The 13,388-nt window shown below is 38.9% G+C and overlaps 1 protein-coding gene across 1 annotated transcript in view; it reads right to left on the reverse strand.

Annotated features, from left to right (window-relative positions):
• MCU (mitochondrial calcium uniporter) overlaps window positions 1–13,388 on the reverse strand; it is a 212,173-nt gene that overhangs the window by 197,637 nt on the left and 1,148 nt on the right. The window lies entirely within an intron of this gene.

Genomic DNA, 13,388 nt, shown 5'->3' on the forward strand with positions numbered 1-13,388 from the left:
AACTGGCTTTTCTGAAAGTCAAAACAGCATTCCTGATCTAACTCTTAAAAGTGACATAATAGATTCCACTTTCATGTCCCTCAAAATATTCAGCAAAAAAGACTTTCAGTCAACAGGAGATGTTTAAAAATATGAAATAGAAATGCCACAAAATAGTTAAAAATAAATGAACCAAAAGCACACATATCAACCAAATATTAAGTAAAAAGAACAAATTGCAGAAGGATACATACAATAAAGGTTTAAATAAATTTCAAAACATGCTTACAAGCCTATATAAGATTTACAGATATGTACATATATAGCAAAAGAATAAACAAACTCATGAGACAGTAAACACCGAATGTAAGAAAATGTTACTCTTGGGAGAGAGGACTTGAGGCAGCAAATAAAGTATTTAATTTCTCAAATGAAAAGATGTACAACATATTATTCTACTTATTTTTATAGACATGGCATACTTCATAATTTAAAAAGAAAAGACGTCCCCTTATATGATTGACTGAATACAATGTAATTTCCTTATGAAGAACCAGTCCCCAAAAAGATAAGAACCTCTCAGGTAATGGAATGGCCTTTCCAAGTGAACGCTTTTGAGAGCATTCACATCAGTAGTTTATCTTCCAGTGTTTCTTCCACTGTGCTGTGACTTTCTGATGCTGGCTGTGATGTGATGTTAGAGTCCATACCTCAGTGTCTCAGCTTGTCTCTACTTTAAATCTTACAAAGAATACTTACTTTAGGCATTTTTTTTTTTTTTTTAGTCTGAGTCTCACTCTGGTTAGAGAGCAGTGGCACAATCATGGTTCACCACAGCCTTGACCGTCTGGGCTCAGGCGATTGATTCCTCAGTCTCCCAAGTAGCTAAGAAATCTAAGTTCCCTTTCATTTTCCCCCTTATTCTGCTAAAAAAAAAAAACTCTAGCAAACATTAAAAAGAAAGTCATTATATATTTAAAGTCCACCCAACTTTGTGGCACTTGGCCATGCTAAGAACTTGAATTCACTCTGAATCAAATACACATGCAGGATGAAATATTAAAATTTTAAAAAAGCACGACTAAAGTTCAGCTCTCCATTAAATAAATTAATATTTCAAAATTCTGTAATATGTTATGCCAAATTCTATTTTACCATCTTAATTGTGTTTAGACAACATTTTGTTTTGACACTTAAGTTGGAGCTGAACACTTTTTTTTTAAATTAAGATTTCATTTTCTTGGAGGTTAAAATAAGAACAAAATAAAGAAAGCAAAGTATTAACATGTATACATATAATATCAAACATTCACATTGGAGCCCCCTCAAAAACAGAAAAAAATAAAAGAAACCACCACTACCACAGTGTTTGTGATCAGAATATTCATTTTTTCCTATCTATTCAGCAGCTTCTAACACTAGTACACAAAGATCAGGAGAAAAGAGATGAGAGAGAAACTAAGAATAAGACAAACATAAACTGGTATTCTTCAGTTTACAGAAAAAAATGCAATTCTATCAAAAGTAAATCAAAAACCTTCATTTTCTCATTAGGTTTTTTTTACTACTTCTTTTACTCTACTCAAACTATTTTTAAATACTTCTTCAAAGAATTCTGACATCTGTATTCTGTTTTAAAATGAAAAATAGGTTTTTATCACACTTGGCCACTTGCCACAGTCCTACTTCAATGGCAGCTAGCAGAATTCTGGCAGTGCAAGACACATGATATGGTGGAGGCAGAATGGAAATACAGAAGATTAGTTCCAAAATAAACACCTCCAAAAATCTGTTCTCTTTGGAAATACATATGAATCTACAGTTGGCAGCACCTCCTTCAAATAGTTCCTTTCTATCATCTGCAGTGTTCAGCTTCAGCCCACCCCCCACCAATAACATGCCAGGTAGATGCCACTGTAGTATCAATATCTCAAATTACTTTTAACATAATAGCTCAACAATCTTCTTCCATTACTATTTTTACTTAGCATTTTATATAGTCCTGCTTGTTCAGCACAATCTACAGACTGTTTTAAGAGTATTAACTGCTCCATGAATCAAATAGAAGTCCATCCTTTTTGACATTTCTATAATTCCCATTACTGTAGTTAGTATGTGGGCACAGAGAACAAGATGATCTACAGCTGTGGTACCCACAGGGTTGAAGAATCTAGACAATGATCTCTAGGACTGGATAACTCACTGACTCTCATTCATCCAAAACTGAACGAGTATCTGTCTATTGTTATTGATACTGTACTTGGTTCAGTTCATACAGCTAGAAGAATTTCTGGGTTACAAACACCTTCAGACTACTATGGATGGGCAACTGCTCACTTGTTATGGTTTACACACTTAGGATTCCTATGGTATAACTACAGTCATTTTGTGTTCCAAGTTGGCAGGCCACAACTCAGAATTTATAAGTTACTAGTACAGTCCCATCTTGCTTCGACACTCCAACCTTAACTGCTTTCTTCCTTCTCCCAACTTTCCAACTCTCTAGACTCTCTACCACATCTTCACCTTTTCCTTCACCCTCCTCAGGAGGTTGGATTGGAAAAAAAAGGAGAAAAGATGAAACTAAAGGCATAATGAATTGTCTAAGGGAAACACAAGTAAATTGTTCATCAAATGTCAGAAGTAATTATGAAAACTCTCCTAAAAAGGAACTGGAAGGCTGTTTTCCTCCACTTCAAGTTCTTGACCCTTGTGAGAATAAGCAAATATATAATACCTAGATATATAATCTTACACGAGACACTCAATGAAATAACATAATAATTATTTGTAAAGTATTACACAGAAATGAAATACCTCTTATAATGTAAAAAGTCCTTTTTGAGCAGGGCACAGTGGCACACACCTGTCGTCTCAGCTACTTAGAAGGCTGGGGTGGAAAGATCACTTGAGCCCATGAGTTTAAAACCAGTCACATCAACACAGTGAGACTCTGTCTCAAAAATAATAACACATAAACACAAATAAATAAAAAGCCCCTTAGGGTCACCTAATCTAGCAATCTTATTTAGCTGACAAAAATATTAAGACCAAAGAGGTTAAGTGACATGTCCAAGATCAAATAGCAAGTTAATGGAAGAGAGATGAACAGAACCCAGATTCCTGACTATAACCACATGGCACCAAATCCTCTTAATTACCTACTTTTAGTTTGGTGGTAATACACATACACACCACTCACCACTACCACCTCTTCATTTAACTATCTCAGAAAACTAATAAAAATATTCTGTGATGACACAGCAATCCTTTGCTCCCATAAGATTTCAAAAGGCTCGCCAACAACATTGAAAATATAATCTCTTCTGGTAGAGCAGATATTGTAATGTCTCTTAAAAAGTGTCATAGTGGCTGGACGTGGAGGCTCAATCCTATAATCCCAGCACTCTGGGAGGCTGAGGTGAGGGGACTGCCTGACCCCACAGGTTCAAGAACAGTGTGGGCAACTTGGCGAGACCTCATCTCTACAATAACTCAAAAAATTAGCCAGGTGTGGTAGTGCCCTCCTGTAGTTCCTTCCGTCTACTCGAAAGGCTAAGGCGGAAGGATCACTGGAGCCCAGCAGATCTACGCTAGGGTGGCTATGAGCATGCCACTGTACCAGCTTGGGCAACAGTGACACTCCAACTAAAAAAAAAAGTGTCATAGTTAGCAAATGAATAAATACCTACTTTTGTACTGTATTACCTAAAAGACCAAAGAACATATACCTTCTAAATAAAGCAATTCAGGATGATACCTAGGTTAATTAAAATTCTATAATTACTCCAAATAATTAATTTTCAAATATATATTTTTAACTTCTTGAGAAACCAAGAATTCAAGGTGGCAGAAGCAATAGGAATCTCATATATCTACATTTCTTTTTCACTCTGTTGCCCAGGCTGGAGTGCAGTGCAGTGGCAAGCTCATGGTTATTGCAGCCTTGACCTGCTGGGCACAGGCGATCCTTCTGTCTCAGCCTTCCAAGTAGCTAAAGGCTGGAACCACCACGCCTGGATAATTTTTTGGTTTATTGTAGAAAGGAGGTCTTGCCAAGTTGCCCGGTCTGGTCTCGAACTCCTGGCCTCAGTCAATCCTCTTGCCTCCATCTCCCACCAAAGTGCTGGAATTATAGGCATGAGCCACCACATCCACCCATATATCTATATTTCTAATGTGGAAAGGAAGTTTGCTAAAAACTTTACTAAGAAAAGGTGATATGCTTAGGAATGGCTTCTTTAAATAAGAAAAAGAAAAGACTTCATACAATATTCCCTTTAGAGGATCCAAACAGGTTAAGGCCATCAGAGACCTCTGATATTATAAAAATGAAAAACTGGCCGGGTTTAGTGGCTCAGCCTGTAATCCCAGCACTTTGGGAGGCTGGGACCATGGGTTCAAGACTAGCCCGGGCAACTTGGCAAGACCTCGTCTCTACAATAAATCAAAAATTAGCCAGGCGTGGTAGCACACACCTGTAGTTCCAGCTACTTGGAAGGCTGAGGCAGAAAGATCGCTAGAGCCCAGCAGGTCGAGGCTGCACTGGCCGTGAGCACGCCACTGCACTCCAGCCAGGGTGACAGAGTGAGACTTCAACTCAAAAAAAAAAGGAGAATAAAGTCAAAGAAAATTACTCAAAAGTAATCAAGAGCTACTACATGAAACTTTGGAAAAGCATAATACACAGAATACACTCTTTCAACAAAGATTTGCTGAGTACTTATCATGCTGTGTGTACCTCTTCACACTGCAATATAAATCTTCAAATTCTATGCGACAGGGTAGGAGAGGCAGGGTAGGAGAGGCAGGTAGGAGAATAAGGTGACCATCTGATTTTTAATGTATAAATTTTAAAATCACTTACATGAAAGAAAGTCAGCACATATTTGAATACAAAATTGGAGCATGGAAAAGACAAAGAAGCATATTTAACATGACTGTAAAGAGGAACATTCAGCGAAGGTCAAGAAATAATGTTTCAGTGCCTAAGTAATAAAGTCAGACAGATCTTGAACTGTCTTTCTACTATTACTAACTCAACGATAGTGGTCACATCCAATCACCAAGTTCTATCAATTCTACTTCCTAAATCTCTCTCCTCTCTATTCCTAATGCTACTGTCCTAGTTCAGGCATCTCTTGGTTGGTCCACTGAGATGCCCCTTACTGGTTTCTCTTTTTCTCTGCTCCCATCCTCTCCACCCCAGCCTTCACATAGCTGCCAGAGTAGCCTATCTAAAAGCACAAATCTGATCATCCGATTTTCCTACCTGATGTTCTTCAGAGGTTCACTTTTTTTTTTTTTTTTTTTAATTGGAGTCTCACTTTGTCAACCAAGCTGGAGTTCACTGGCACAATCAAGGCTCACCACAGCCTCGACCTTTTGGGCTCAGGCAATGCCTCCCAAGTAGCTGGGACTATAGCCACAAGCCACCAGGTCTGGTTTATTTTCTGATTTTTTTTTTTTTTTTTTTTTTTTGTAGAGACAAGGTCTCACTATGTTGTCTAGGCTAGTCTCAAACTCCCAGGCTCAAACAATCTTCCTGCCTCAGCCTCACAAAGTGCTGGGATTACAGGTGAGAAGCTAACCTATTGACAAGCAGTATTTCTTTCAAACTGTGGCTTAAGTCGTAAAATCAATTTAGGTGGGTTTCAACCAGTATTTCCAGATGCCTCATACATAGCAAAAACATTGTTTCATAAAATTTTTATTTAGTTTTTGTAGGCACAGCATACACACATAACTGGGTCATGATATAAAATTTACTTCTACTGTGGGTTGAGTTTTTTTTTTTAAACTGACCTACAGAATAAAATTTCAACATCTTCACAAGTTCCTTCACTGTCTGACCCCTCACCACAGCACACTGGTTGAGAGATAGGCTCTGGAGCCAGACTGCTTGGGCTTATATGCCACGTGCCTTTCGCTAGCTGTGTGATCGTGGGCAAGTCATTTACTGTGTCACTTACCAGCACCTGGGCTGATCACTTAACCAACTGAGTAACTTAGTTTCACTATCTGTTAAATATGCATGTGAAATCGAGGATAACAGTACCCATGTCAAGTGTAACACAAGAATTAAGTGAGAAGCTATGTAAAGTGCTTGGCACATAGTGTACTACTACTGCTTTCCAGCCTAATTTCCAATTATTCTAGCCCATACTCCAGTTGTAACTACTGGCTGCTTCTCAAATACATGTTACTCCCTCATACTGTCATCTCAGATCTTGGTGCTGCCTGGAATACCAACCACACTTTTCTAGGCCCCCCACACACTATATTCCACATGTTTCAGCTCAAGCAAGACCTCCTGTGTGAAGCTTTTCCTGTCTCTCACAGGTAGGTCTAAGTGTTCCCACTGAACTTTCATTAGAAAAAAAAAAAGCACAGCCAGTTACACTCTGTTCATACAGCATCTCCTGACCAGACTCTGAAACCTTTTAGGACCACCACAAAGGCATCTGTCTCCTAGTACCCAGCATAGTGACTCACAAAAAAACAGGAGTTCCATAGACTTTTTCTGAACTTCTCCAGGTTATTAACCTCTCTAAATCTACATTATCCATCTGTACAATGGGATTTTGCCTGAAGGTCTGTTATGCAATGCACTAGAGAATGTTATACAAGTATCTGGTATAGAAGCAAAGCTCAACAATTACCCGGTTTACTGGGTGGTACATTTTAGAAACCCAAACTAAATCACCACTATCCCCAGGAGACAAATACCTTAGACCCCTATCAGCTAACACCTGGAGGGAAGGGTGGGAAAAGGGATTTAAGAAATGCAGTTGGCGGGAAGGATGGCAAGATCTCTTAGAAGCATTTGCTTGAAATGGAACATGGCCAAAGGCATAAGATGAAAAGGAAGGAGGACCCACAAAGGCACCCAGCATGATATATCTTAAATCTGGCCAGACCTAGGCTTAAATCCAAAACATCTGTCTTGTCCATTTTTGCATCCCAAGCACTGAAATGGATTATAACACTTAAACTATAAAGCTGGGATAATAATATCTCTCATAGGGTTATGGTGAGAATTAAATGAAGTAACGATGCCCTCAGCTCTTAGATGGTTTCTTCTATATCTATTCCTCTGTCTATAGAGTTCTGGTAGTTCAAGCTAACCTATTTGCTTTCTTGTTATTTGACTTTATCAATCGAATTAACTTTCTCTAAACTAAAGTTTAAAGCTGACATTAATACAATACTCTTAAGCATCCTATACAATAACTTCCTATAGATAAGACAAAGTAGGCTGCCTTAGAAGGCAAAAAGGAAAGTGAAAAGATCTTGTTACCTATAAAGCAATACAGTTCAGGACTATACATTCTAACTTTCCTCTGGACAGTCTCACACACCTAATAGGTTTCCCAACAATTTTCTGGCGATTATTACAAATACTCCAGACAATAAATAGCAAGAAAAAGCATGTAAAAACTGAAAGCTAGCCGGGTTCGGTGGCTCAGCCTGTAATCCCGTGCCTTTGGGAGGCTGAGGTGAGTGGATTGCCTGAGCCTGCGGGTTCGAGACCCGCCTGGGCAGCGAGACCTCATCTCTACAATAAATCAAAAAATCAGCCGGGCGTGGTAGCACATGCCTGTAATTCCGGCTACTCGGAAGGCTGAGGCGGAAGGATCGCCGGTGCCCAGCAGGTCGAGGCTGCGATGGCCGCTCCCACTGCACTCCAGTCTGGGCAACAGAGTGAGACTCCAACTCAAAAAAAAAACAAAAACTGAAAACTTCAGTAATAAAGCATAAAAAGTAGACACCTACTCTTCTTGATTAATAAATATTATTCATGTCATTAAAGAACCTTTGGAAAAGGCTCTTATTTTTAAGAGAGGTATCAAAATGCAATGTCATATTATTCAATTATTCCAGAACTGCATTAGAAAAAGTTCATCTTTAGCATGCTATTAAACCCAGTTAGTGATGTAACTTCCTAAGTTGTATTTTTATCAACACAAAAGATTCAAGCCTGTACACAGTTTGTGGTCCAATAATTCACTAAACTTATTAAAATTAATTTGCTTGAAGTCTACTTTCATTTTTACACAAGCTGTCTCACTGCAAGCATTTAATAAAGTGGAATGAAATAAATAAATGAATTGTTTCCCTTTTGCGTTCAACCCTACAGAGAACAGGTTTTTTAACAGGTGTTAGCAAGCAAGCTTCATCTAAATCAGTAATTATTCAAAACTAAATTTGTGTTAGGTACTTACTGTAAGAATATGACCCCAATTCACTTTTTAAAACCTAGGTACTTACTGTAAGACCATGACTTCAATTCACTTTTTAAAATCAGTCTCAGCTTAACGGTTTTTTAAATGAAACACTGAATTGTTCAATTAAGTAGGAAAAGAACAGAATGGTAAAATCAGAAGATGTGTGATCCATTTCCAGCTCTGTATTACTTGCTGAGCTAGAGGAAAAAGCCATTTCGTTGTTCTTGTTTCTTCAATATAAGATATTACTGAGGTCTAAATTGTAAGACTCTTTAATGTACATGTCTTTCACAGTAACTAATAACTTGTTATTTTAGGAATTCTCACATATCCATGAGCCATAGTATGGCATTAATCAGTAAAATAAAGAATAAAGGATTCAAAGCCTGATACCCTAAATGAACAATTATCCCAAGATATTAAAAGGTAATCTTCACCTTAATCAAAGAAAAAAAACAGTAATTTTTAAGAAAGCCTATAGGTATACAAATATAAAATGTAAAAAGCAATAAAACAACATCCTGGTGGTAGCAAATCATTTTTTGTTTTAGAACTGCCCCATGTTTGAGGAATCAAAGAATGCAGCCTAAACTACATAGTGAGACCTCGTCTCTACAAAAAAAATTTTAAAATAAGCTGGGCATGGTGGCTCACTCTGTAGTCCCAGCTACTCAGGAGGCTAAGGTGGGAGAATCACCTGAGCCTAGGAGTTCAAGGCTGCAGTGAGCCATGATCATACCATTGCACTCCAATTTGGGATTTGGGAGACAGAGACCCCAACTCAAAAAAAAAAAACAAGAGTGGTCATGGTCTTCTGCAATAGCACTTCACTGATACCATTATCTGAATGATTTGCTACCAACTTAAGTCTGACTTATACTGCTCTTGATGCTTCACTTTCCATTTTCTATTGGTAGAAAATAGTTCCATGAAGCATAAAACAGAACTCCTTAGGACTTAGAAAGTTTTAATAATCGAAACTTGAATAAATCCAAGTTCATTCATTCAGATATTTTATGGGTTTCAAAACAAGCAAGATTTTAAGATGAATAAAAAGGATGAATGTAGCCAGGCTCGGTGGCTCAGCCTGTAATCCCGCGCTTTGGGAGACTGAGGTGAGTGGATTGCCTGTGCCCGCGGGTTCGAGACCCACCTGGACAACTTGGTGAGACCTCATCTCTACAATAAATCAAAAAATTAGCCAGGCGTGGTTGTGCATGCCTGTAGTTACAGCTACTTGGAAGGCTGAGGTGGAAGGATCGCTGGAGCCCAGCAGGTCGAGGCTGCATTGGTCAGGAGTGGCCACTGTACTCCGGTCTGGGCAACAGAGTGAGATCCAACTCAAAAAAAAAAAAAAAGGATGAATGTTTCCTTAAAAAACAAAAGACATTTGTTCTAAATATATTTATCCAGAGCCCTCAAAATCTTAATATTGTAATAGAATAAACCAGCAAATGTGGAATCTGATCCAAGCATATATTTATAATAACCTGGGTAATTATCCTATTTTTGCTGGCTATGGACAGAAAGCTAGTGACTACTGCTGAACTAATCCAATAATACCAACTCTTTCCAACAATTCACCGTAAGAAGTGTAGCTTACAACCAAAGACAGCACGAGCAATACCAAGCTTAAAGCAATTACCCAAATGTGGCTACCTAAGCAATAGGATCTTAAGTAAGTCCAACTAGCAATGGGGGTGGAGGAGAAAAAGGGCGTACACTCTCCCTGGCAAGCAGAAAAAAAAGATGCATAGCTAATTCATGCTTGTCTGAGCGGCACCTATATACAAAGGTAATAAGATATAAACATCTTTGTTTGCCCTATCTCCCCAATAATGAAACATTTAGGGAACATAATGGTGTCAATCTGTGTCTTAAAGATGATAAATCCAGTGACTCAGCCTGTAATTCCAGCACTTTGGGAGGCTGAGGCGAGTGGATTACCTGAGCCTGCGGGTTTGAGACCTGCCTGGGCAACTTGGTGAGACCTCATCTCTACAATAAGTCAAAAATTAGCTGGGCATGGCAGCGCGTGCCTGTAGTTCCAGTCACTTGGAAGCCTGAGGCGTAAGGATCGCTGGAGCCAGCAGGCCGAGGCTGTGGTGGCCGGGAGTGTGCCACTGCACTCCAGCCTGGGCGACAGAGTGAGACTCCAACTCAAAAAAAAAAAGATAATAAATCCTGTGAGAATTCAGAGAGGACAAAATAGAACAATAGAAAGGGATTAAGAACCAGGAATTACACAAACTAAGATTCAGACTAAGATTTCTTTTTCCTTTTTATGTTCTACATGTTCAGAGAAACTTCTCTAGTAACAAACTATAGAAATGATCCCTGAAGGTATAGTCTTCAGTATAGGAATTCTTGAATCCAACTCCATTTAACTGAATTTTTTTTTTTTTTTTTTTTGAGTTGAAGTCTCACTCTGTCACCCAGGCTGGAGTGCAGTGGCCGCTCCCGGCCACCGCAGCCTCGACCTGCTGAGCTCCGGCGATCCTTCCGCCTCAGTCTTCCAAGTAGCTGGAACTACAGGCGTGCACTACCACACCGGCTAATTTTTGATTTATTGTAGAGATGAAGTCTCGCCAAGTTGCCCGGGCGGGTCTCGAACCTGCGGGCTCAGACAATCCACTCACCTCAGCCTCCCAAAGCGCTGGGATTACAGACTGAGCAGGAGCCTGGCCATTTAACTGAATTTTAATCCCAGGTCTCTTAGTAACCACAGACGTAACCTAACAAATCACTTCCCTCCGTTTCTTATTAGGTTTGTTTCCTCATATGTAAAGTAGGGACATTAGATTCAAAAGGAGTTGTAGGTCACAGTCTTAAACCTGAAATGGACCTTAGTGGTTAGAGGATTGAAAGTAATTAAGGCTGAAAGTCAGCTATGAAAACTGCATAAAGATTTAGTATGGATGTATGGAATATCAGGGACAGTAGAGAGACTGGCTTAAGTACAATGGAGTATTTGTGATGGGATCTGGAAAAAAAAGATTGGGCCAGACCATGAGGAACTCATAGAATTAGGAATTGCCTCATGTCATGCAATATAACCTGTTAAAACTCTCGGGTTGAAACAATATCATTGTCAAAGAACTGCAATGTGTAGAGAGGGACAGCCATAAACTATAACAGTACAGTGACAGACTTAAGTGAAAGGTGTAGTAATTCAGCATAGCCGTTGACCACTAGAAATGCCAATCAGGCTGTCATAATCAGAGATGAGGTAGTTTTATTTAGCAATGGAATTACACAACTCACAATATGAAAGGCAGTTCCCCTTCAAAGAATCATCCTTAAAAATAGCATCCACCTTCACTAACCATAAAGAAAGGCATGCAACAAACATTTTAGATCAGTTTTGGTTACAGTCACAAATTGATGGGAAGAAAAAAATTTACACTATATGGTGCTAAAAATATTTACCAAGCCTCTAGGGGCACCTTTACTCTACTTAGTTGAATGTTTTAACATGGAAAGAAGACAAGTTAGGTTTATAACTTCACAACTGCATTTACCAATTAGCTGAACTACTGTGCTGCTTTGGACTCATTTTCTAAAAGTGGAAAAGATGGATGTCTCTAGCAAAAAAATTAAGCAATACTGTAATTGGTTATACCCCCTGGTTTCATTTACCACAACTACTATAGCAGAACAAAAGTGGCACAAGCTGGACTTGTAATCAGTCCAATGCAGACTGCCATCTGCTGCACACACACAGGATGGCTCCTATGCAAGATTCAACCTGAATGTCTCTCAGGGACTTTCATAAAAACATCTATTCTTTCTGGCAAATTGTTTGTTCCCATATTCACCCAATCATATGTGAATCAAATCAACATCTACTTACAGGAAAATTTCCATTCATGGGGTTTTAAAATACCAGTATTTTCCTAATAGACAATAGTAAATTGTGTAAGGGTGAAGAGAGCTGTAAAGAAGCAACTGTACTTTGCAATAAACAGATTACAAGAAGGGGTTAAAATAGCTGGCATGGGTGGGAGTCCTAAAACTGTTAGGTATTCACTGCGTAACCTTAGCCAAGTCTCTCCCCTTTCTGGGTCTCAGTAAATTTCAAACTGAATGTCTTGTAAGGAGTCACAGACTATTAGATGGAGGCAGCTATATACGTGACAGATTCAGACCAACTGTAGAAAAATTAAACGTCTGTTTACATATTTTAAATAACTGGGTTCAACTTTTTTCAATCTTACAATTCTAAATTAACTTACATGTTACCATTCCTATATAACATTTCTGCCCTTCAGAAATAACACTTCACTTTAGTTGTGCTTTCAGTTACAAATTCAGCACATCACTTTTACCCACCCTAGAAGAGCACAGAGAACACTTTCACGAAGTATCCCCACAAGGAAGACACTCACAGCCTGACAAATTTGCGTGGTGGAAAATATACAAGGCACAAACAGAAAAAAATGCTAAATGGATACCACACCCAAACAGTCTTCAAAACACACTATGCAAAGTCAGAAGATGTCTTATCAAAATACAGAGTTTAGAGACAACTTGGGAAGTCTTTAAATAGTTCAGGGAAAGGGGACTACAATCAGATTTCTAGGTGGCCTTATGTTTTTAAGAGAACAAAACACATAACCGGAGGCTATGAAACATGAAAATTAAATTGAACTGTGGAAAAACTCGGCTCTCGCCCCAAAGCTTCAACAAAGCAGTATGCCAGGATGCCAAATGTGGAGAAGTACAATTTTCTCACAAGAATGAGGATAAGATCCACACCTATCACTAACAAAAACAATACCATTTTGCTTTCCTTTTCATAGCCCTTTCAGACACTTAATGTTATGCTTCCATTGGTCTTGGGAGTATCCTCTCCGAAAAGCTCCATTTCAGTTTCCTCTTAAGAGCTATGTGATCAGAGGAAGGCAGGTGATGTGTATGGTGAGGACGGAAGGTACTAGTTTCTCCTACCAGGCTGTCTGCAGTGATCCTGATTACTACACTATACAACTTAGCCCTAGGAAATAAAAGGTACATGCTTCCTCTCAGAGTTGGCCAGAGATCAACACCTATAGGTACACAAAGTCTGAGGAAAGGGAACCTCCTGACTTGTTAGGTCCAGAACCCCATGCCAAGTCAATGTCTTGCAATTGAAGAAATCTCTCTCTCCCTCATATCTCTCTCTCTCTCTCTCTCTCTCTC

Source organism: Carlito syrichta, unplaced genomic scaffold (assembly GCF_000164805.1).
Source record: "Carlito syrichta isolate Samal-C Ts95f unplaced genomic scaffold, Tarsius_syrichta-2.0.1 Scaffold254036, whole genome shotgun sequence".
Classification (NCBI taxonomy): Eukaryota; Metazoa; Chordata; class Mammalia; order Primates; family Tarsiidae; genus Carlito; species Carlito syrichta.